Source organism: Salmo salar, chromosome 26 (assembly GCF_965601325.2).
Source record: "Salmo salar chromosome 26, fSalSal1, whole genome shotgun sequence".
Classification (NCBI taxonomy): domain Eukaryota; kingdom Metazoa; phylum Chordata; class Actinopteri; order Salmoniformes; family Salmonidae; genus Salmo; species Salmo salar.
In genome coordinates, this window is record NC_138316.1 from 9,210,931 (window position 1) to 9,237,137 (window position 26,207).

Consider the following 26,207-nt stretch of genomic DNA (forward strand, 5'->3'; position numbering starts at 1 on the left):
TCCTTTTCTTAAAGGGGAGAGGACATTTCAAATACACCTGAAGCAAGGGTAACAAAATAATTGTGTCTCCTTGATGATCATTATGATAAGAATCCAGAATCATCAAGGAGACAATTGTTTTGTTACCCTTGCTTTAGGTGTATTTCAAATGTTGTGTCCCCTTTAAAAAACGTTACGAAGCAATATGCACTTATCACTTATTTCATGTTTCCTTCAACATTTTCCAATACTTGCTATTTGTAAGATTTATGGCTTCAGTGGTATTTGTCTAAAAACAGCTGGGTAAAATGTCCCTGTGGTCAAGCTTGTGGTTTGGCTGCTGCGAACAGTGGCTGCTGCTGTGGACGTGTCCCTGTGGAGCTAATTGTGACAAGCACAGAGAGCAGGTACAGCGCAATGCCTTTGTCGAGGGCTTGACTGATGCGGCTGGCGCTTGTCCAAGAGTCAAGTAATTGCAGCACTACGGACCCATTTAAAATATTTAAACAGCGCCAAACATGAAGGACTCGAGCATCAGGTTTCAAAAACAACAACCTAGAGACGCCTTTGGAAGAAAACGTTATCGTGATCCTCAGTCTCTAGTGACGGAGGTGAGCTGACACTGAGTGAGAGACATAAGGTGCCAGTCAAAAAAAAAACATGCTGGATCATTTTATCTAACTGAACAGTAACTGAGGGAGAGACTCAGAGCCAGCGAACTACTGCCTCCATGTTGGCGTCAAATGTTCCATGACATTAACATTCTGCTTTTATAATAAATAAATAATGATGTAACCAAAGGCACAGTTCACATTCATTCCAACCAGCAACAGTTGATAGCTTACTTGCTGAAGTAGTTGACGATTTTGAAAAACATGATTCATATTTAGATGTGAGTTTCAGAGATTACACTGGTTATAGTCTCGTGTTGCCGTACTTCCAAAAGCACATCGTTGTCACGCCTCCCTTGGAGGTCTGGAGAATTTTGTATCACAAAAACGGCTTGAATTGTCCGCTGGCTCCCATCAACAAGATTTTGATTGGATGTTACATTTCAAGAACCCTCCACCCACATGCCAATAGAAGGGGTGCTGCGTGTTATGTGTATCACTGTTTTCCATCCGGGTAGGACACATTTTGTAGAAAGTTGTTGCTAGTTTCAAGTGCTCGTTTTCAAGTTATCACGTGTGGCCGACAGTCTGCAATTTATATTTCTTAAAACTGAAAGTGGATCATGCTGGTAAAGTCAAACGTCACAACACGTTCTAAACCGCTCTGGTGACAATTCCATTTGTCCACATGGTTGCGCTTTGCTTCACATGGTTGCGCTTCGCTTCACTGGAAAAATCTTGAAGATTATTATTTCGTTTTTGTAAGGATCCAAAAGTCAGTGGGAGAACCTATTCAAGTAAGTAAATTCATTTTGAAAACGTTGAAAAATGATGTATTACAATACCAGTAGTAGGCCACTTTGTAGGCTAACTCAACTGAGCTGCTAGCTAGCTAACTAACCTTACACAATGTTTAGATCCTCCTCTCCACCCTCTCCGACCTGGGCATCTCCGGCACGGCCCACGCTTGGATTGCGTCCTACCTGACAGGTCGCTCCTACCAGGTGGCGTGGCGAGAATCTGTCTCCGCACCACGTGCTCTCACCACTGGTGTCCCCCAGGGCTCTGTTCTAGGCCCTCTCCTATTCTCGCTATACACCAAGTCACTTGGCTCTGTCATATCCTCACATGGTCTCTCATATCATTGCTATGCAGATGACACACAATTAATCTTCTCCTTTCCCCCTTCTGACAACCAGGTGGCGAATCGCATCTCTGCATGTCTGGCAGACATATCAGTGTGGATGACGGATCACCACCTCAAGCTGAACCTCGGCAAGACAGAGCTGCTCTTCCTCCCGGGGAAGGACTGCCCGTTCCATGATCTCGCCATCACGGTTGACAACTCCCTTGTGTCCTCCTCCCAGAGTGCTAAGAGCCTCGGCGTGACCCTGGACAACACCCTGTCGTTCTCCACTAACATCAAGGCGGTGACCCGATCCTGTAGGTTCATGCTCTACAACATTCGCAGAGTACGACCCTGCCTCACACAGGAAGCGGCGCAGGTCCTAATCCAGGCACTTGTCATCTCCCGTCTGGATTACTGCAACTCGTTGTTGGCTGGGCTCCCTGCTTGTGCCATTAAACCCCTACAACTCATCCAGAACGCCGCAGCCCGTCTGGTGTTCAACCTTCCCAAGTTCTCTCACGTCACCCCGCTCCTCCGCTCTCTCCACTGGCTTCCAGTCGAAGCTCGCATCCGCTACAAGACCATGGTGCTTGCCTATGGAGCTGTGAGGGGAACGGCACCTCCGTACCTTCAGGCTCTGATCAGGCCCTACACCCAAACAAGGGCACTGCGTTCATCCACCTCTGGCCTGCTCGCCTCCCTACCTCTGAGGAAGCACAGTTCCCGCTCAGCCCAGTCAAAACTGTTCGCTGCTCTGGCACCCCAATGGTGGAACAAGCTCCCTCACGACGCCAGGACAGCGGAGTCAATCACCACCTTCCGGAGACACCTGAAACCCCACCTCTTTAAGGAATACCTGGGATAGGATAAAGTAATCCTTCTAACCCCCCCTTAAAATATTTAGATGCACTATTGTAAAGTGGTTGTTCCACTGGATATTATAAGGTGAATGCACCAATTTGTAAGTCGCTCTGAATAAGAGCGTCTGCTAAATGACTTAAATGTAAATGTAAATGTAGATAATGGAATTAAGTACATAACAATGGCTAACTGTGAACTTTAACACCTTCTCACAAAGAAACTGTGCATAGCAGCGGTATTTCTGTATACAACATTCGCTAACATAGGTAGGCCTACCTACACTGAGGCCAGTTTATTTGCTATATAGAGCAGGCAGACAGGCATTGAGGCATTCAGTTACTGTTTGATTGAATGTTATAATGGGCAAAATGAGTGACCTAAGCAACTTTGAGCGTGATATGATCGTCGGTGCTGTCACAGGGGTCATGGAATGGAGACCAAGACGCAGCGTGGATAGTGCTCATTCTTAATTCTTTAATGAAAACACTACAACAGCAAAACAAGAAAACAACCAACAACAGTCCCATCAGGTACTAAGACTAAACGGAAAACAACTACCCACAACCCCAAAGGAAAAACAGGCTGCCTAAGTATGGCTTCTAATCAGAGACAACGAAAGACACCTGCCTCTGATTGGAAACCATACCCGGCCGAACATGAAAACCAACACATAGAAATAGATAACTAGAACAAACCCGCATAGAAACAGAAAACCCAAAATACATACAAAACAACCCCCCCTGCCACGCCCTGACCATTCTACCATGGCAAATGACCTCTTTCACTGGTCAGGACGTGACAGGTGTAAGGCGCACCAGTCGCAGTATCTCAGAAATGGCCAGCCTCCTGGTATTTTCAAGCACGACAGTGTCTAGGGTTTACCGAGAATAGTGTGACAAACAAGAAACATCCAGTCAGTGGCAGTCCTGACGGCGAAAACTGCTCGTTGATGAGAGAGGTCGAAGAAGAATGGCAAGAATCGTGAAAGCTAACAGGCGGGCCACAAACAGGAAAATAACGGTGCAGTACAACATTGGTGTGCAGAACTGCATCTCGGAAGGCACAACTCGTCGGTCCTTGTCACGGATGGACTATTGCAGCAGACGACCACAACGGGTTCCACTCCAATCAGCTAAAAATAAGAAGTGGCTCCAGTGGGTACACAATCACCAACACTGGACAATTGAGAACATCACAAATCCCGTTTACTGTTGCGTCATGTCTATGGCAGAGTCAGGATTTGGCGTAAGCAGCATGAGTCCATGGCCCCATCCTGCCTGGTGTCGACAGTACAAGCTGGTGGTGGTGGTGTAAAGGTGTGGGGAATGTTTTCCTGGCACACGTAAGGTCCTTTGATACCAATTGATCAACGTTTCCATGCCCTGAAGAATTCAGGCTGTTCTGGAGGGGAAGGGAGGTCCGACCCGGAACTAGATGGGTGTAACTAATAAACTGGCCACTGCGTGTATATGCCATGGGTTATATGTGTGTATGCCTACCTATGTAAGCACATGTTGTATAAAAAAAAATACAGTTAAACATCATACACAAGGTATAAACCTATTACAATTGGAGCAGGCCAATCCTGCTGGAGGTCTGCTGGGCGTGCAGGATTATGTTTCAGCCCAGCAATAACACACCTGATTAAACTTATCAAACCTAATGAGTTGATAATCAAGTGTGCTATTGCTGGGTCAGAACACCCAGTAGATCAGGGATCAGTGGAGCAAGGTTGGTAAGGAGGTTTTTTTGTTCACCTGAAATGATGCTTTAGTAATATTAGCCTACTTGTTACTACTCAATGATCTATTGTTGTTTATACCAGGGGTTCCAAAACTTTTTATCTCGGGGCACCCCCTTCCAGCGTTGGGGAACATCCCACGCCACGTCTGTTTCAATGGGCACAAGCACTGTTCATGACATAAACTGTTCACACCCCTCTTGTTGGTGGAGAGAATTTTGTAGGTTTCAAATAAAAGAAAAGAAAATTGTATTTGTCACATACAACAGGTGTAGACCTTAAAGTGAAATGCTTACTTACAAGCCCTTAACCAACAATGCAGTTTTAAGAAAATACCCCCAAAAAAGTAAGAAATAAGAACAAACAATTAAAGAGCAGCAGTAAATAACAACAGCAGGGCTATATACAGGGGGTACCGTGACAGAGTCAATGTGCTGGGGCACCGGTGTCGAGGTAATATGAACATGTAGGTAGATTTATTAAAGTGACTATGTAGAGATAATAACAGAGAGTAGCAGCAGTGTAGAAGAGGGGGGGGGGGGGGGCAATGCATATAGTCTGGGTAGCCATTTGATTAGATGTTCAGGAGGGTTATGGCTTGGGGGCAGAAGCTATTTTAGGAGCCTCTTGGACCTAGACTTGGCCCTCCGGTAACACTTGCCGTGCGGTAGCATCACATCACAGAACATCACTGAGGCCAAGCTTCCTGCCATCCAGGACCTCTATACCAGGCGGTGTCAGAGGAAGGCCCTAAAAATTGTCAAAGACTCCAGCCACCGTAGTCATAGACTGTTCTCTCTGCTACCGCACGGCAAGCGGTACCGGAGCACCAATTCTAGGTCCAAAAGGCTTCTTAAGAGCTTCTACCCCCAAGCCATAAGACTCCTGAACAGTTAATCAAAGAGCTACCCAGACCCCTCTTTTACGCTGCTGCTACTCTCCGTTTATTATCTATGCATAGTCACTTTAACTCTACCTACATGTACATATTACCTCAATTATCTTGACTAACCGTTGTCCCCGCACATTGACTCTGTACCGGTACCCCCTCGCTATTGTTGTTTTACTGCTGCTGTTTAATTATTTGTTACTTTTATTTATTTTTTATATTTTATTACTTATCTATTTTTTACTTAACACTTATTTTTCTTAAAAGTAAGCGCTTTCACTGTCAGGTCTACACTTGTTGTATTCGGTGCATGTGACAAATAAAATTTGATTTTGATGTGATTCCATTTAACAGCTTATCATATGGCATGCATCACCAATGCAGCCATAGGCCTACAGTATGGTGGCATTACTGGCCTCATGGGGACATGTCATCTGAAACAGAGAATAGCTCAACTTTACATGTTGAGCTATACGTTCTCAATTTAAAATGATACCAGCAGACACTGTATATGAGGTAAACCATATACCAGATTTTGCACATGCCTTGTAAGTGCTGACATATAAATTTGTTTAGTACAAATCCAACCCTTGTACAGGTACCGTATGAAAATAAGGAGATGACAATTTGGCTACAGCAGATTATCATTACAGGTAACATATTATGAGGTTTAATTTAATTTTATTCATTTTAACAATGTTGGTTGCAAAAAGGTTGCAGTTGTTCCCATAGTAGATAGACCAGGGGTATTCAACTCTTACCCTACAAGGTCCAGAGTCTCCTGGTTTACTGTTCCACCTGATAATTAATTGCATCCACCTGGTGTCCCAGGTCTAAATCAGTCCCTGATTACAGGGGAACAAAGAAAAAAAGCAGTGGAACTGGCTTCCAGGCTGCAGAGTTGAGTTTTGAGGGAGATAGACAGTACATGGTTGCTCTATGTAGGCCTATCACTGACCCTGGATAAGCTAGATACTGGGTTCACAGATAACCTTTTAGGTCAGTAACATGCTGTTTTAAAAAAAATGTAATGGCTTTCTACACGTGAGAGAAATTGAACTAGCTAGTAGCTAACAGTAGCTAGTTATACCTAGGTAGCTTACAAGGTTAGCTGACTTTTCTCAAAATGAACCTCATTGTGGCTATCTACTTCCTGTCCCTCATGCTAGCCTGCACAGCCAAATATAACTCCAGAAACATAATTTATGTATATTGATATATATTGATATGGCCAGCATTGTAGATCATTTCTCCCCTCTTGCTGCAGCTTTAGCTCATCTTAAAATAAAAGACAAATGCCGTGAAAACCAGCGTGCTGCAAACATTCTAAAGTGTTTTGTCACCATTGCTTGTTTAGTAGACATCTTTAGCTCATTTCTGCCATGGAACTTCTCCGGGAAGCCTGTTTCGCGACGAGGCTACGCTGGTTATAGTCTCGAGAAATCCATGCAGCTGTAAGATTTCTTTGAGGACATTTGTTGTGGACTAACACATTTTAGCAATGGTGTACAAGGTCTTTCAAATGATGAGTTAAGAGTTAAAGAAAATTGTCAAGAGAAGTTTATACAGAATATGTCTGGTTATTGGGAAGCCTTCGAGGCAACTAGGTGACAGATGTAAGTTTGGAACATTCTAAAATACCCTGGGTGACACTCTGTTTCCAAATTTGGAAAAACTGGGATGAGTCACAGAATGCCTACGGCAACAATAAAAAAAAATTATGGGAACATCTTATTCCGAATTAAATTCACAAAGTTCTTATTTATTGTAACTGCCATATGCGTCTTTGGATTTTGAATATTGCTGTACTGGTCAAGCAATGCTCTTGATGATTCAAGTGTTCCTCAATGTTGTAAACATTGGAATCCTATGTCATTGTTTTACAACTTTTGGTGCCAACATGGGTCCTATTACTGTAAAATTCTAAATCTTGAACCCTGCCAAACACTATATATCACTATATATCAATAGCTATGGGGGAGAAAATAAGGCAAAACATTCCTAACAGGTATGCATAAGGACATAACCAGTAAATGATGAGGTGACATATGAATACCACTCATAGATCATGTTGTTGCAATCCCTTCAAATCACTCTCGCATTTGTTTTTATTTCATATATTATATTTTTCTTTATTCAACATTGCACATACTCCGTTCGATGACATCTCATATTGCTGCCTACAAAAATGATATTGATGTAGAAAATCCAAAAGTCTGAAGATTTACCTAAATAAAAATTAAAAATTAAATAAAAAAAAATAAGGGTAGGAAATGAACAAGCTCCAAAGATAGTACAGAGAGAAGAAGTAACCGCAAGAAAAGAATACAAACATCTCAGATTAGGATGCACTTTTCAAAAACAAAGAATCATGCAGAAAAAAAGCAAGGCTGACCAAAACATCGGTACTTCATCACATTTGGACTGTAGAAATATTACAACATCCTGAAATACACTTCTACGGAGTTGTTTTAATATCAACTTTAAGAGACAGTTGTAATTTGATTTTGCTCCCTCAATGACCCTCCAGTGTTCATGAAAATGAATGGTTCAAATACAGACACGTACTCGGACAGCATTAACATTTAGTTACATTTGAACAGAAAAAGAACCCATGTAATTTCCATGTGAATGTTCACGGTAAACGTACTTAGTGATGGTACAATGATTCCATGGCTGAAACACATTACTGTAACCAAAACATACACACACACTCCCTACATACGCCCACAAACACATAACATGCACACACATGTATTTTGACACAACACACACACACACTTTCACACTCACCACATACGCTGCTGCTACTGTGTATTATCTATCCTGTTGCCTAATCACTTGACCCCTACCTATATGTACAGCACATAGCTACCTCAATTACCTTGTACCTCTGCACATCGACTCGGTACAGGTACTCCCTGTATATAGCCATGTTATTTTTATTTGTTATTCACTGTGTATTTATTCCTTGTGTCACTATTTAAATGTTGTATTACATTTTTTTAAATCTTTAACTGCATTGTTGGAAATGAACCCGTAAGTAAGCATTTCACTGTTAGTCGACACCTGTTGTATACGAAGCGTGTGACAAATAAAACTTGATTTGATTTGTATATGTTCGTTAAATGTATATATACAATGGACCCTTAGTAGCTACCCAATCTATACCTAAGAAGGCACGACTTTAAAATGTATACAATAGTTAAACATGTCATTATAATGATTTTCAAGTTATGAACTTCATTTGATTTGTATATGTTTGTTATATTTGGGGCCGTATGTATCAAGCGTGTCAGAGTAGGAGTGCTGATAAAGGATCAGTTTTGCCTTTTAGATCACAATAAATAAGATAAACTGGACAGGGGAACTGATCCTAGATCAGCACTCTGAGACACTTCGTGGAAATACGGTCCCAGGTTAGTGTTCAAAGACAGACCAGCTATAGTTGTCAATTTTCTGGACCTTTTCACTGTAACTAGTCACACCTTGAAGCAGGCCTCATATCTATACTAAGGCTACGTCTAGATACTGTAGGCAGGGCTAAGCCCCATCTTTGATATTAGGGTATTGTTAAAAGCCTTTTCTTTGACTTTGTCTTTTCAGTTCAGTCCAATCACAGTTAAACTATTACCATAATATGTTACCATAATGTAGTCAAATATCATTGTTGTGGTCTTGAGGCTACACAGGCTATACCAATGACTTAGAATGTTTTTTTTTTGTGTTTTTTTTTTTTCATTCTCATCATTATGCGTTGTGCTTTAGGCCGGGACATAACACTGATTGATATTTTCAAAAGAAGACATCCCTTCGGAGTTATACTACGGATTGGGTAGATAACTAGGGAGTAGGTCAGCTTTGCTAACAGTATCTAACAGTATAGTAACATCGTAATATACTAGAAAAACTTGATATTGAAAGATACATCTTTCTCTTTGTTTTCCCTTAAGTTACTGCTTATTCAACTACAATTTGGGAATCCAGAGTATTTTAGCTTAACTATGGCAAGACACAACAACTTCTTGCTAGGCACACGAAATGATACCATTAACTGCTGAGGGATTTTGCTTTAAACTATTACACTTTGACAGACATCAATGATCAGAATGTGCATGGGCTTTGTGTTTGCTTCAAAATGTAAAACTATGGGACTATGGGATCAGGGAATAAATACTTTTTCTGAAATCATTGGTAAGTAACCAGTGATGCTAAAAGAATTTGATAACAAAGTACATTTTAGCAGAGGCTAGCATGGTATGTTTGATAGGGTTTTCTGAACATTGAGGAAAATCTTGACTACAGACCTTCAACTTTTTTATAATAGAGGGATATAGCGTAACCAATAAGAATAGACGCGTATATGTGGAGTGATGGTGGTGGTGGTGGTGGTGGTGGTGGTGGTGGTGGGGGGGGGGTTACAATTAGGATTTTCTATGTAAGCAGATGAAGAACAGACACTGATATGAGAGCACTTTTCATCTCCAGATTCAAGTGTTCTATGTCTTTTCAGACAGTACAAGGAAATATGTATGTTTTCTTTTCATGGAAGAGAATAGAAACGCAGTCCATTGTCCATGTAAATAATACTGTACATAATATTAGGTTCCACCCCTTTCAATAACAGAATAAGAATAAAGAACTCTGTGTTGTTGATGCACTGAAGCACAGTCATCATGGGCCGACATCACAATAATAGACAGCACGCCCAGGAGCGAGAATTACTAAGTTCTTGGCTGTTGACTGAACGTAAGAAGGATGGGCTTAAACATAAGATGGTATTTATGTTTTTTTTAAAAGCAAACACTTGATTTGTCTGACAAAGCTGCAACAAGCAGGAAGTGCATACAACTATGTGTCTTGGAAAGCAGACCAAAAGAGAGCGGGCGGATTTTCTAGGAGCAGTTATATGAGAACAGCACAATAAGAAACTCAATTCTCAATTGAAAAATCTAAAATCTAAATTGAAGGGCAAAATCATGGATCTTGTCAGAGCAGCATCCACAACTTGTTCAATGTTCATGTAAATAAAAATGGAACATGACTTCTGAAGATATGAACATTGTTAACAGTCAAACTAAGTAGAATTGTCTCAAACGTCATGATTTTGCGACACATTGTTGGACACAGAAATATAAACATCGGCATATGTTCTATTCAATGTGTATCTATTTTCACAACATCTCCAGAGGAAGTGTCCACCACGTACAATAAAATCAGGGTTTAAACTTTGGTTAAGTAATAGTCAAGGCTAGGTTTAAAAAAATATATAACACACTTCCATGTTACTTTGCATACAGTTAACTTTAAATGGATCGAGGTTTGTGTCAACAAAGCAGCTGGTCAATTATATCACTAACATAATAAAATTTGCATCTTAGGGAAAACCCTTTGTGTCCCTTCGGTAGATCATTCTGTGTGTTTGTGTATGTGTATGCGCACCTGACATCTTTTGTGTTTGAGAGTGTGTGAACAGATGCTTACAGTATGTGGAAAAAAAGAGGACAAAAATAATCAGATATGTTTCATGTATATTGTAGAGTCATTTTGTCTCGTTTTTGACTCCCGACTCCTTTCTGAATTGTAATATAGTTGTCATAACATGATGTTGTGAATTGAAAGACATTGTAGCTGGTAGCTGAGCGAGCAGCTCCGCCTCAAGCCAGCCTTATTTTGGTTGACGATATGAAACAAGATAAAAATAGATCAACTCATTCTGCTTGCTGCACGTAAGCAGAGAGAAACTCCACCATTTGGTTATCAATGACACCTACAAAGCAGACCCAACTAAAACATTGTCAACATTACAACCAAACCATTTTTCTCTATCTTATTAAAATATTCACATCTGTTCCTTACAAGACACTGTTTCACACATAAAGAAAAACATATTTGAACTCGGATAAGTCTCTAGTTTCATCACTTCATATATAGGTATATATGTAATAATTAAGGCAATCATTTGGGCCATGACTTACTCATTTCCATGCCTCCAGGCTTTCTAGGAAAGATTTTTGTTCCTTGTGCGCTCCGTATAATGTCCCAATGTCTCATTTGTCCATTCAAACTTCTGACGTCCGATCGCTGGGTTCACTCTTGCAGTAGATCTGTGGTTATCGATGTCCGTTGTCTCACCCCAGATGACCAGTCATAATATTTGCTCTTTCTCTGCCAATTCCAAGAGTACCAGCCAGCACATCCTCTCCTAAGCCGTCAACTGATAGCACTGTAACAAAAGATAAACAGGACATGAATACCAGGTTATCATTCCAGGTTATCGTTCCAGGTTATCTGCAGATACCAGGTTATCAAAGACCATTCCAGGTTTTCTATAAATACCAGGTTATCATTCCAGTTATCTACAAAGACCAATTTATCGTTACAGGTTATTTATGGGTACCAGGTTATCATTACAGGTTATCTAATACCAGATTATCATTCCATGTTATCTACAAATACCATTTATCATGCCAGGCGATCTAACAGCAGGTTATCAATACAGCATATACAATATCTATCAGGTTAGCATCAGGTGTCAGCGTTTCTGAACATGAAACCATTCCCACATTAGATCTCATGGGTACCAATGCAGTGCAGTCTCTTTTTTTATTATGGCCCAGTGGAATATCTGCAGCATACCACAACAGATAACAATCGCCCTAGCTCGGCCATTAAGTCTGAGTTATTGGGTCCCGGACACCCTTTTGTCCTCCGTTCAGCTCGGAGCCAAACGCCTCATGTAGTTCCAAAACATTAACCTGGATTGCCAAAGGGTGGGAACTGGAGGCCAACATGGAGGGGTGCGTCGTTCCACTACCGGTGAACTGCATGCTCCCTCTGAGGCCAGGGCCTCATTGGGAAAATAAACCCAGATTTAAACATTTGGATAGATAAAATGTATTAAAGATCTTTTTTATTGCCTAGAGCATATCGTGAAAATTGACACGTCTCGCAATATCTATATATGAGACATTGATTGAATTAGCAATACAACTCCTGAGCATTTCTCTTCTTAATCTGTGTAATGTAAATGTACCTAATTTCATGTGTATTTATTTAATAGCTAAGACATGATCAATTCAAGACAGCCCTGTTCTTTGAATGAAACAGCTGGTGTTTCAGTATATCAGTAATTGCAGGATTCCCAGATTCCTCACACTGTCTCGGCCTCGACCCAGACGTTCTGTGTTAACTCCAAGCTATGCCAGAGACTAGACAACTACAACTTTCTTACTGAGTGGTTGTGTTGTGAATGGTCAGGTTCAAGGACAGTCATGTCTGTCCTTAGGCTGCTCTCCGAAATAACTGAATTAGCATTGCATCTATGTGACATGTCCTGCTGTCTCATTTTACAACACAAACTGTACATGGTTTCCATGCACTGAAGCCAGAACTACGAAATAGAAATAGGCTCCCATATTGACACAGACAGACAATACATGAAACTCCTTCACATTCTCCTGCTACATTTTGTTTAAGGTGGCAACAATCAACATTTGTTATATTTGAATAAGTGAAACCTACCGTAAGCTATAAAGAGTGTTGTAGAGCGTTTCTTCTGATGACTTTATGGTTAGTTTATGACTGGTTAATGCCACTTGTGTTTATCCTAAACCACTTATGGGTAAACATACCAAGTGTGTAAACATTCTTCGACAAACAATTGACACACTAATAGCTAAGTCCAGAACATAGGTCTAGGAGAAGCAAAAGTGTTAGCTTTTCACAGGTTTCACACTAGCTAGTGTAAGTTATACAATTATACAATGGATTATACAGTAGCTCCCCAGTCTATACCTAAGAAAGCACTACTTTCAAATGTATACATTGGCTAAACATGTCATTGTAAAGATGTTCATGCGTTTTATGAGCGTAATCACTCTTGCTTATGTGTCTCAATTCTTCAACACTGCCACATAAGTCTGCATAAATTCAAAGTGGAAATCCCAGTCTCAATTGAGCTAATTGTGCTGCCACAATACTATTATACAGCTACTGTATCTCCTGCCATGATATACTATCATTGATGATGACAACACTTAAAACTATTCCCCTGGATAGGTAGAGGAGAGGGAATGTAAACCTGTGACATCAGAGACTACTTTTGTCTAGAGTTGTCTTTTTCTCTGTGCTCCTTAAGTGTTATATGCAGGGGCGAAAATCTGATATCAACTTTGGAGGGGACAATTACATGAAATTTTCTCAAGAGCAATTCCTGAGGGGGACACCAAAAGTAGTGCTGTAACACATAGCCTACATTGTAATATGGTAAATGTATATTGAGGAACCAAAGAAATAAGGTGTTTGCCGTACTCCTAACTACCGGTACCCAAAACTACACAACTAATCACAACAGCAATACCATTGCCTTTAACAAATCTTAGTTCAGTCACCAGTTTAAGTTGAGAGTGGGGGTATCCATGGCATTTTCCAATTATGTTCCTATTTTACAAGTCAAAAAAATGGAGAACCTTTCATAATGTTGCCAAACAAAGACTCAACAAACTTACCTGAGACTCCCTGTCTCTGCCAGTCTGTCCCTGCATATCTGTCCCCAACTTTGCTGTCTGTGTGCCATCTGTTGCCTGCTCTGCCTAATGACATCATTGTGAAACATTTCCATTAGAATTTCATTTATTTCTTATGAACATTTTATCAACTAGTCTTTGAGATATTAGGCTACTAGGGTTCTTACTTTGCGTTTTGGTGTACTGAAAAATACTCTGATGTCCATCTTTTATTTTTCTGCCATTTTTCTACCTGGCTGGCTGGCTGGCTACACACACACACAGTGTGTAGGTTATTTACAGTAGGAGATGGGCTTCTATCATCTTATCTTTTATCATTCTATTTGGGCTTCGATCTAAAAGGTAGCTAGCAAATGTGAAACGGATTAAAATGACAAGAGTTGATAGCTGTATGAGTTCACCATTTACACAACATATGCTGCAACCTTTTGTAATTTTAATAGTTTGTTTCATATTGGCTGGCTTCCAACAATAGCTGAATTTGCAAAGCTAGCGAGCACCAATTCCGTTTCAGTGGTGTTTGCTATAATCTTTGCTACCCGGGTTAAATAAAGGTGAAATAAAATAAATAAATAAAAGTTCCCTTGCGACAATTTAGCTTTTGCAACGAGACCATTAAATATATTTAAGACAATGATAGAAGAGAGTGTAGTTCTGTTCAGTTTGGACTTCAGTTTATCGCTAACCTTATCGCAGGGACTTTGAAGCACTAACTTACATCATCTGCATGCTGATCTTGGAATAAATTGACGATAGCAAAGATTCCATTTTTGACGAGGCCACATAAATGGAATAGGTACTAGCTAGCTTAATAGTTAATATTTGCGCGCTAGCTCTGCATATTCAGCTAGTGTGTGTGCGCGCGATTGACTGGATTAATCTCATGTCAGTTACGTGCATTGAGTGCCTTTCAGACAGTAGATACGACCCCTCTGTTATCTTGCCAACTAAGGAACTGGCAGTGGATCAAAACATTGTGAGGCAAAGGGTGGGGGGGTCGCAATCTTTTGAAACTTAAAAACGCGTTATTAAGTGTCTATAATCAGCACAATTGTTTCCATTGCGTATTATTAATATTATTTAAATTACATAATTATGTTTCGGTGATATATTGGGGGGGACAAATCATATTTTTCCAAGGATGGGGGGGTTCGTGTCCCCCCCGTCCCACCCGGGATTTCCGCCCCTGGTTATATGTGACAAACCTCACTCAATGAGCTGTATAGGGCCCTAAGCGAACAAGAAAATGCACATCCAGAGGCGGCACTTCTCGTGGCCAGGGATTTTAATGCATGGAAACCAAAATGAGTTTTACCAAATGTTTACCAGCATGTCACCTGTGCAACTAGAGGCTAGAACCATCTAGAACCAACTAGAGGCTAGAACCAACTAGAACCATCCAACAGGCCAGCTTCTATCCCCAAGCCATCAATACAGGACCGAGATCGTATCCTGCTACACCGTGACAGGGCTTGCAAACTATCACGGATTACAAATGGAAACCCAGCTGAGAGCTGTCCAGTGACGAGGGCCTACCAACGACCTAAAATTATTCTATGCTCGCTTTGAGGCTTGCAACACTGAACCATGCATGAGAGCACCAGCTATTCCAGAGGAATGTGTGATCACACTCTCCAAAGCCAATGTGAGAAATAACTTTTTTAAAGATAACATTCACAAGGCCGCAGGGCCAGATGGATTACCAGGACGCATACTCAGAGCATGTGCTGACCAGTTGGAAAATGTCTTCAATTAAATGTTTAACCTCTCCCTGACCCAGTCTGTAATACCTACATGTTTCAAGCAGACCACAATAGTCCCTGTGCCGAAGAACGCCAAGGTAACCTGTCTTAATGACTATCGCCCCGTAGCACTCACATCTGTAGCCATAAAATGTCTACTCAAACAATTTGCATTGTGTGTCCCCCAACCCCTATTTTTATGCTGCTAATACTCTCTGTTTATCATATATGCATAGTCACTTTAACTATACATTCATGTACATACTACCTCAGTTGGGCCGACCAACCAGTGCTCCCGCACATTGGCTAACCGGGCTATCTGCATTGTGTCCCGCCACCCGCCACCCACCACCCGCCAACCCCTCTTTTACGCTACTGCTACTCTCTGTTCATCATATATGCATAGTCACTTTAACCATATCTACATGTACATACTACCTCAATCAGCCTGACTAACCGGTGTCTGTATGTAGACTCGCTACTTTTATAGCCTCGCTACTGTATATAGCCTGTATTTTTACTGTTGTTTTATTTCTTTACTTACCTCTTGTTCACCTAATACCTTTTTGCACTATTGGTTAGAGCCTGGAGGTAAGCTTTTCACTGTAAGGTTTACACCTGTTGTATTCGGCACACGTGACAAATAAACTTTGATTTGATTTGAAAATGCTTTGTAAGGCTGGTCGTTGCTCACATCAACACCATCATCCCAGACACCCTCCAATTTGCATACCGCCCCAACAGATCCAACGATAATGCAATCTCTATTGCACTCCACGCTGCCCTTTCCCACAAGGACAAAAGGAACACCTACATGAGAATGCTGTTCACTGACGACATCTCAACGTTCAACACCATAGTGCCCTCCAAGCTCATCACTAAGCTAAGGACCCTGGGATTAAACACCTACCTCTGCAACACGATCCTGGACTTCCAGACGGGCCGACAACACATCCGCCACGCTGACCCTCAACACGGGGGCCCCTCAGGGGTGTGTGCTTAGTCCTCTCCTGTACTCCATGTTCACCCATGACTGCATGGCTGTGCACAACTCCAACACCATCATTAAGTTTGCAAAGGACACTGTGGTAAGCCTGATCATCAACGACGATGAGACAGCCTACAGGGAGGAGATCAGAGACCTGGCAGTGTGGTGCCAGGACAACAACCTTTCCCGAAACGTCAGCAAGACAAAGGAGCTGATCATGGACTACAGGAAACAGAGGGGCAAGCATGACCCCATCCACATCGACGGGGCTGTAGTGGAGTAGGTCGAGAGCTTCAAGTTCCTTGGCATCGGCATCACTAAGAAATTATCATGGTCCACACACACCAACACAGTTGTGAAAAAGGCACGACAATGCCTTTTCCCCCTCAGGAGGCTGAAAAGATTTGGCATGGGTCCTCAGATCCTTAAAACGTTCACCATTGAGAGCATTTTGACTGCCTGCATCACCACTTGTTATGGCAACTGCTTGGCATCTGACTGCAAGGCGCTACAGAGGGTAGTGCGGACGGCTCAGAGCTCCCTGACATCCAGGACTTCTATACCAGGTGGTGTCAGAGGAAGGCCCTAAAAATTGTCAAAGACTTCAGCCACCCAAGTCATAGACTGTTCTCTCTGCTACCGCATGGCAAGTGGCACCAATACAACAAGTCTGGAACCAACAGGACACCCTGAACAGCTTCTACCTCCAAGCCATAAAATTACTAAATAGTCCGGGTAGCTATTGGTTAACTATTTAACTATTTGCATTGACACTTTTTGCACTAACTATTTTGACTCATCATATGTGCTGCTGTTACTGTTTATTATCTATCCTCTTACCTAGTCACTTTACCCCTATCTATATGTACATATCTACCTCAATTACCTTGTACCCCTGCACATCCACTCGGTACTGGCACCCCGTGTAAAGCCAAGTTATCGTTACTCATTGACTATTTATTCCTTGTGTTAATATTTGTCTTTTATTTTTCTCCCTGCATTGTTGGGTAGGGCCGGTAAGTAAGCATTTAACTTACAAAGCATCTGAAAAATACAATTTGATTTGTTTTGAAACAAATTATATTAAAAAAATAAATTATATAATAAAATAAATGATATCAAATATACCAATAAATGTGAGGAGAAACATATATCGCTGACTGGACTTCCCCTTTAAGGGTTCTAATTACATTTTGATGAAAAGGAACACGTTATTTGTACAGGACTGAAGGTGACTAACGAGGGAAGTGCAGGGCTTAAATACCTATCGTCAGTCCCTTTACCCTGACAGAGATTGATATGAATATTTTGCCAAGGTCAAACAGGAGCCTATCAGTGTGCAACGAGGAGTGGATCTGTGTGCCCAACGACTTCAGAACCAAAGCCATACATTTCTCCTTAAGCACAATACCACAAATTCCACTTCGGTAACAATTTACTTAAAACCTGCAGGTATAATGCATTATGATGCAGTTATAATAATTCACCACAGAATACACATGAACTGTGACACTATTTGTTTTGTGTTTTCTTTTTGATTCTTCACTTTATTTATTATTTTATTTTTTTCTCTTATTTTGATGTTTCTCCCCTGTGTACTGCTTGTATGTACTGATTCTACGTTACCTTATACTTAATATAATACAAGATAATTGTTCACAACAAAATATATGCGGTTATCATGAGCAGTTGTCATAAGCATGAATGACCCCACTTAAATCTATTCTAATAATCTCATAATAAACCACATTAAATACCAGCCTGGTATTGGAGTAATCATTTCAGAAGTTCTAACTTCAAATATGAGACATTTTAAACTATTGACATGTGTTTTATGACGCAGCTAACTCCCAAACATAGCTTTCCAAGGAACAACATAACCGCAGTAACACTGTAGCAGCTCCTTTTTAAATTGCTGTGGAAAAGGCCAAGCTTGGGCTTTCGTCAGGCTGCAGTGGTATCACACCAACTGCTCCAAATAACAATAATAAAAAAAGGAAAAAACATTTCCTGGCCAGAGGAAAATCAAAACATGGCTTTAATAGAATGTTTTTCCCTGTGACATTTTATTTACAACCTTACTTCCGGCTTTCGGGAATCTGCAATACCAACAACATTCTTCTCGGATGCAGCTACAAGCTGTGTTTCACCTGAGTCGAATGTGTGATGAATGCTGATTGGCTTGTTAGATTCCATGGAATGGGCTTGAAGTAGGCTAGTTGTTGTCATAGAAATAGAATGTGATTCAGGAAATAAGAGAGTAAGGAGGGGTTTGATGGGTTGATAGATTGGAGGCCCCGCATGAGGCGTCACAATTTAGACAAAACTCTCATGGGCTTTCCAGTGGACTGTTAAACATTTTAGAACACTAAATGTAGTCTACAGTGGCCCAATAACAATTCTGGTGCCAAATGTAAGCTACCTGTAACATTTGGGTATTACAAATGAAACACTCTCCATCTTTTTACTAACAGACCAAGAACAAGGCCCAAGGGAGGAAAGGCATACAGAAGCACTGTAGAGGAGTGCTGTGATCTCTCATCGCAAAGAACAAGCAACAGTGTGCATTGTCCTGCGATGCGTACATATCGGCAGCAGAGCTCTGCCATAATGTCCCCACACCTCCGCGACAACTTCAGGATGAAGTCGCCACTCCCCTAGTAGGAAGTTCCCCTTTCCATGTACCTTGCTCTACGTTTAAGTACATCTGGGCGCAATGAGCACATCTAGCGTGGTCCACGAAAGCTGCCATTGCACGGTCCACACCGAGGCAGGCAGCACATAACTGATGGGAATCAGAATGGGCCATGTAATTGTTGACATTGCCAGGACAAGCCGTATTAGCCTTGCACTGCTTTCTCTCCCCCTTCGCTGATGACTTGGTCGTTAAACCTGTCGCCATCTCGTTTCGACCGGGAGGGAAGCGAAGGATACCCGCACCACAAGCTGCTATTCAACAAAGGTAACATTAGCTGGAAGCCAGGTAAGCAGAAAAAGAAAGCTTTAATCACCAGGTGTCACGTCCTGACCAGTAGAGGGTGTAGTTGGGTCAGGACGTGGCAGAAGGGAGTGTGTGTTTTATTGTTTCATTGATTTTGGCCGTGTGACTTCCAATCAAGCACAGCTGTAGAGGGTTGTGGTTGATTGGGAGTCACACATAAGTTGCCTACGTTTCCTTTGTGTTTCGTGGGTAATTGTGCTTGTCAATGTGGTTGCACCTGACAGGACTGTGTTGGCTGTCAGTTTTTGTTGTTTTTGTAAATGCATAGTGTTCGTGACATTAAATATGACGAACCCTAACTCCGCCGCATTTTGGTCCACTTCTTCCATAGACAGCCGTTACAGAATTACCCACCAAACCCGGACCAAGCGGCGTAAGAGGAAGGAGCAGCAGGAGTACAGCGTTATGGACCAATGGACTTGGGAACAGATCCTGGACGGAGAGGGACCATGGACTCAGGCTGGGGAATATCGCCTCCCGCAGTGGGAGATTGAAGCGGCGAGAGCGGAGAGGCGCTATTACGAGGAGAGAGAGCGCAACGAGCGCGAGAGGCAGCCCCAAGAATTTTTTTGGGGGGGGCACACGGGACCGTCGGTGGAGCTGAGGTCGGAACCAGAGCCAGTCGGGATGACATTGGAGGTGAGCGAGGGATATGAGACAGAGACTGTGACGGGATTAATGGGGAAATTAGGAGAGAGAGAGATGAGAGAGCTGCTAGTATGGTGCATTAAGTACGGCATTCGCCCTAATGAGCGTGTCGTGGGAATGATGTCACCTGAGGCAGCTCTCCATACTCGTCCTGAGGTGCATGCTGGTTGTCTGGTAAAGACTGTGCCTGCGCCCAGAAACAGGCCTCCTGTATGTCTTCCCAGCCCTGCACGTCCTGTGCCTACGCCCAGAACAAAGCCTCCTGCATGTCTTCCTATCCTGGTCAAGCCCGTGTCTCCTCCACGGACCAGTACTCCAATGGGTCTCCCTATCTTGGTCAAGCCCGTGCCTCCTCCACGGACCAGTCCTCCAGTGGGTCTCCCTATCCTGGTCAAGCCCGTGTCTCCTCCGCAGACCAGTCCTCCAGTGGGTCTCTCCACCCTGGTCTCTCCTGTGCCACCTCCTCAAACCAGGCCTCCAGCGGGTCTTCCCAGACTGGTGAGTCCAGGGCCTGCGCCCAGAGCCAGGGCTCCGTTATGTCTCCCCAGCCTGGTGAATCCTGAGCCGGAACTGCCAGAGTGGCCAGACTGCCCGGAACTGCCACAGTCACCAGAGCTGCCCGCCAGTCAACTGTCACCAGAGCTGCCCGCCAGTCAACAGTCACCAGAGCTGCCCGCCAGTCAGCAGTCGTCAGAGCTGCCCGCCAGTCAACAGTCGTCAGAGCTGCCCGCCAGTCAACAGTCGTCAGACTGCCCTGAACTGCTGGAGTGGCCAGACTGCCCTGAACTGCCGGAGTGGCCAGACTGCCCTGAACTGCCGGAGTGGCCAGACTGCCCTGAACTGCCGGAGTGGCCAGACTGCCCGGAGCTGCCGGAGTGGCCAGACTGCTCGGAGCTGCCAGAGGTGCCCGCCTGCCAGGATCTGCCAGGGTGCCCTGCCTGCCCTCCGGCCCAGCCCGAGTGGCCCTCCTGCCCAGCCCGAGGGGCCCTCCTGCCCTCCGGCCCAGCCCGAGGGGCCCTCCTGCCCTCCGGCCCAGCCCGAGGGGCCCTCCTGCCCTCCGGCCCAGCCCGAGGGGCCCTCCTGCTCTCCGGCCCAGCCCGAGGGGCCCTCCTGCTCTCCGGCCCAGCCCGAGGGGCCCTCCTGCTCTCCGGCCCAGCCCGAGGGGCCCTCCTGCTCTCCGGCCCAGCCCGAGGGGCCCTCCTGCTCTCCGGCCCAGCCCGAGGGGCCCTCCTGCCCTCCGGCCCAGCCCGAGGGGCCCTCCTGCCCTCCGGCCCAGCCCGAGGGGCCCTCCTGCTCTCCGGCCCAGCCCGAGTGGCCCTCCAGTCCTCCGGCCCAGCCCGAGTGGTCTGTCTGCCAGGGTCATTTTGAGGTCCAGGTTAAACTTAAACTTTTTCTAATGTTCGCAAGTAGGGACCCTGTGAGTCTCCTTAATGTACATATTGTCATGAATTTTACTTGTGATTTCAACTTGAATGTGTTATTGTGTATGTATTGTAATATCCATGTATTTCAGTATCTTTGACTGCCATGTGGATATCGGTAAAAACTTCAACTTGAACATCAGCTATGCGGGTGTCGGCTATCACCGGTTAACGCTTGATCTGATTGAATCTAGGCCTTGCCAAGTACAGGCGTATCCAAGCAGTGAGCAAGAGGTCGGCCTATACAGTGTGTTTCACCATAACCTTACTGATCTAAATGACTTGTGAAGAATCTGCCTACCCTGCTTTTAAAAATGCAGATTTCTTGGTACCAATACTCATAAATACGACAACCTCATAGGCAAAGCTTAATAATGACCAAAACCAAGACACATCTTTCTCAGATATAATTTGATACACTAACGTAGGGACCAAATCCCTTGAGCCAGTGACACAGACTGACTGATGAAATGTAGAATTATCTTGGACTGCTAAGAATTCTCAACAGCCGCATTCAGATTCTTTGAATTCGATCTCTATTGATGTTCAAGTGGCATGCATTTCAAGTGGATACAAACCGATATGGAGAGGACAGAAAACCTGAACTAATGGTGAGGATGCTGGCTGTCATGAAGGACTTCAAGACAATCGAGAGACTATAATGGAAACGCTAGGTAATGTAGTATGGAGAGAATTAAAACGGACAGCTTTAGAGACCCAATAGACACACGTAGCTCAGGGGGGGGGGGGGGGAGTGCAGCCTTCGCTTCCTGCACACTGACACTAATCCAAAGGCTGGGGGATTCTTTCCTCATTCCCCTGCAGGCACTGCTCTCAGATCAGTCCTGACATTCACAGTCACACAAAGCAGACTATAAATATGCAGGCCACACACAAACACACGCGCACGCACGCACGCACACACAAATAATCAACGTTCGGTTCACCATTCTCAAGCTCGTTTTAAGCCCACAGCCGCCAAATTTTCCACTGAAAATATTCAGACGTCGTTTTGCTACGGTTCATCAATGCAGATTTATCTGCAATGTACTCTTTTGCTGGCATGGTTGAGTACCCACACAGACGCTGTTGTTTCTTTTTCTCATTGGCTGTGCTGTGTTGGTCAGCTGTGCTGGCCAAGGCAAACAAGCGTGGCGTATGTGACGGTTGTGGGACTCAAGTTGATTCAAAGCGACAAAGGGGGGGGGGGGGGGGCGCCACTCAGAAAGCGCACATGTGCAATGCACTGTCATATTACACCATGACAGACCATCACGGCGAATTAAAGGCATGGCGCTGGCGGGGTGGCGGCGGTCAGAAAACATCATTAATGCAAAGACGCCCTCGTCCCCTGTAAACAAGCTCTGTGCACACGGGATGGCAAGACTGGCAAGAGCAGATCTACGAAATACGGTGTTTATGAGTAATTCACTACAAGCCGACTGAGGGTGCTTATACAGCCGCACCTCAAACCACTTCAGTCCCACAAAAGCTTTTTTTGTTGGAACATTGCTGTGAGGTTGAAGAAACTATGTTTAGACACTATTCTACTGGCTTACAAGTGGAAAGCAAACCTGGCTACAGTTGTCAGGTTGCTAGGCAGTGACGAACGCTCCAAATGCACTGTGTTTATGGAATGTAGGGAGGTCATTGCTGGTATAATAGAATTCCATAGCTAATATATGCCAAAGATATTGAAATAATATCAAATAATGGCAGCTATACCACAGTTATAAATGTGCAATTCTACCATGATTGTGCCACATCTTACAAGTCGCAGACACATTTTTAAAGGACCAGGGCATCATTACTGGCACAGAGTGAGAGGTTCAACCATGAATAACTAATAATTATTTATGCACCAACTCACAAGGGCAAACAGTAGAATTACTGTGCATGTCTACCGTTTAAGCTTAGGAAGGATATACTACTATTAAGGGCCATATTTATAAAGTGTTGACAACCAAGTACAAAGTTTGCACCTGTTTGCTCAGTTGGGGTTAAAATACCTCCCTAAAAACTAGAAACAAAACATCAAAATGTGAGGATAGAGGATTGCGAAAGCACTAGCAGGACAACCCTGCATCGTGTGAAACCACAGCCAAAATGGGAAAGTTCAGCTAGCATGTCTGATTCTCAGGCCTCTACAGCCAAAAGCAGAAACGGTAACATGTCTGATTCTCAGGCCTCTACAGCCAAAAGCAGAAAGGGTAACATGTCTGATTCTCAGGCCTCTACAGCCAAAAGCAGAAACGGTAACATGTCTGATTCTCAGGCCTCTACAGCCAAAAGCAGAAACGGTAACATGTCTGATTCTCAAGCCTCTACAGCCAAAAGCAGAAACGGTAACATGTCTGATTCTCAGGCAGCTACAGCCAAAAGCAGAAACCGTAACATGTCTGTGACTCCCTAGCAGAGGAGAAATGCCAGAATGGTTGATTTATAGCCTCAGTTGGCACATAATAAATCACACAGATGCATCTGAAACAAAAATTATATCAGCAGTCATGTCTACCCAGACTTCCATCCCTCCTCTTCGAATTAATTTATACTGTCAATGACCTTCATCCATATGAGAATGATAAAGCCATTTGTTTCCAATGGATTGCAGCTCATACAAATGATCTGTTTATGAATGCCGTTGTTTGTGTGTGTGTGTGCGCGTGTATGTGTGTGTGTCAGTAAAGTATTGCGTTAGCGTGCAGTAGGTCCCTGGTTTTATCGCAGTTACAGTTAGGCAGCAAACCCACAAATATGCTACACTGGTGTCAGAAGTGGGATGGATGGCCGTGGTCAGGTATTTTACATGAATGTTATATGACCAATTAGGGCATGACCTTACTGAAGTCGCAAGATTGAATCTGGCTCACACGAGTGGCATGATCGTTATTGCTTTTCCATTCCTCTTCATTACCACAACTCTGCCTGCCTATTGGATCATATTACGCTGGGGTCACTAGACACAGCTTTCTTTGTAACGCCTTTGGCCACAAGTGCCTTTCCTGACCGCACAGCACTGCTGAAGCTCCTTTGCCTAATCTTACAATAACACTTGAGAACAACTTAGTCCTCTTTACTTACCACATTCGCCTACCACAGAAGGCCAATGCAATAAACAACCGTTTTGATTTAGCGATGCCAGTTGGCCACGCTGTACATTAAGCATAACTTATAGTAAATAAAGCAAGAAATGTATGGACGACCCACTTACACACATTAAGTAAAGAGTTCGGGTCAAGCAAGCAACTCATAGGACATGACACACATAAATAAAGTCAAATGCAAATGAAAAGTGCACTGTGCAGTCCATTTGGCGTGAATAGTGAGAAAAAAACGCATTTCATAATTATCTTGTGCCAGGAATCCGGTAAGCCATGAAACGCTGCCCAGGCGTCTGGACCTGACTGAAACATTTGGACTTCATTAATGAGACGGAGAAGGTGGATGTGGGGGGGATGATTAAGGGGGTGCTGTGAATGAGAACAGCTGAGAAAAACACATAAAATTGTTGGTTTGCTCTCTTTCTTGGCTTATTCCATTGATTAGCTAGTTTGGGTTAACTGCAAAGGAGCTGGGAGCGGGTGAGCGCCATTAGCCAGTGTGATTGATTACACAATGATTGTTCACACAGGAACTTTCTGGAATTTTCTAACCATCTTAAGATAAATGCACTAATTGTAAGTCGCTTAGAGGGTCTGCTAAATGACTAAAATGAATCCGCTGCAGAATAAATACCCTTCCCTCAATAATAGCATCTAACAGATGTAGCCCTTTGTAACAACCAAATGGTTTTGCTGTAATACTCGAGAACTTCCTAGAAGTGATCATATTAGTCAGAACCACAGGTCTCCAGTGGCTATCCGAATGCCAAGGAAGCAATCTGAGCAGCATTACTTGATTGATGGGCGGTAAGGAAAGTCGATAAAGGAGTCAGCGAAGACGTTTTGAAAACCAGTACAGAATTTCAACGTGGGTGATAACAGTATTTACGCTATCCCAGTCAGGAGCTAAAACACAGACAGACATGTATATGGAGGAGGTCAATAGGTGTTGACAGTGCCATGTTCAGGAGTGTTGGGATAGTTAGAATAGGATAGTTCCATCAGCCAGAGTGCAAAACACACGTTACACTGGTGTACTGTGTCGCTAGGCCTAGGGTAATATGCTTACTATTCCACTGTTCTTACACCGTTACTCTAACCTTCAAATTCACAAAAGTTGTGGGGTGGATACATCTCAAAAACAAAACAAACACAAAGAAATACAGGTACACACCCAAACAATAACAAACACACACTTCCTGTGCGTCCATAGCTGTGCGAAATGTTACTGCCCGACATAGAAATGATAGCGAAGTGCCATATTTTAACACGTGGCGTTGCAACTCTGAAAGTGTGATGAATAATGCAACCCCACACTGAGAGTTAAACCACACTCCCCAGTCAGAGGACAGAAACCACTTAAGGGCACAACATGTAACGCATCAAAAAGGACCGGAAAAGTGATATTAAGTGTTTCCCCGCTATTGCTGAATTGCAGTTGGATTTCAGACTCCAACCCACAGGTGCTGTAACTGCTAGATGGAGTCACAAAATAAATCTCTCGTATATTAAGCGTTGCAGTCTGCCAGTGGTTTGTTTGGGGGAAAACTGCACATATTTTCCAAACA

At 43.3% G+C, this 26,207-nt stretch overlaps 1 protein-coding gene across 1 annotated transcript in view; it reads right to left on the reverse strand.

Annotated features, from left to right (window-relative positions):
• Window positions 1–6,296: 6,296 nt before the first annotated feature.
• kcna4 (potassium voltage-gated channel, shaker-related subfamily, member 4) overlaps window positions 6,297–26,207 on the reverse strand; it is a 33,856-nt gene continuing 13,945 nt past the window's right edge. Inside the window, exon 2 of the mRNA XM_014175029.3 lies at window positions 6,297–11,436. The gene's annotated coding sequence lies outside the window, so the exon portion shown is untranslated. The remainder of the gene's footprint in view (window positions 11,437–26,207) is intronic.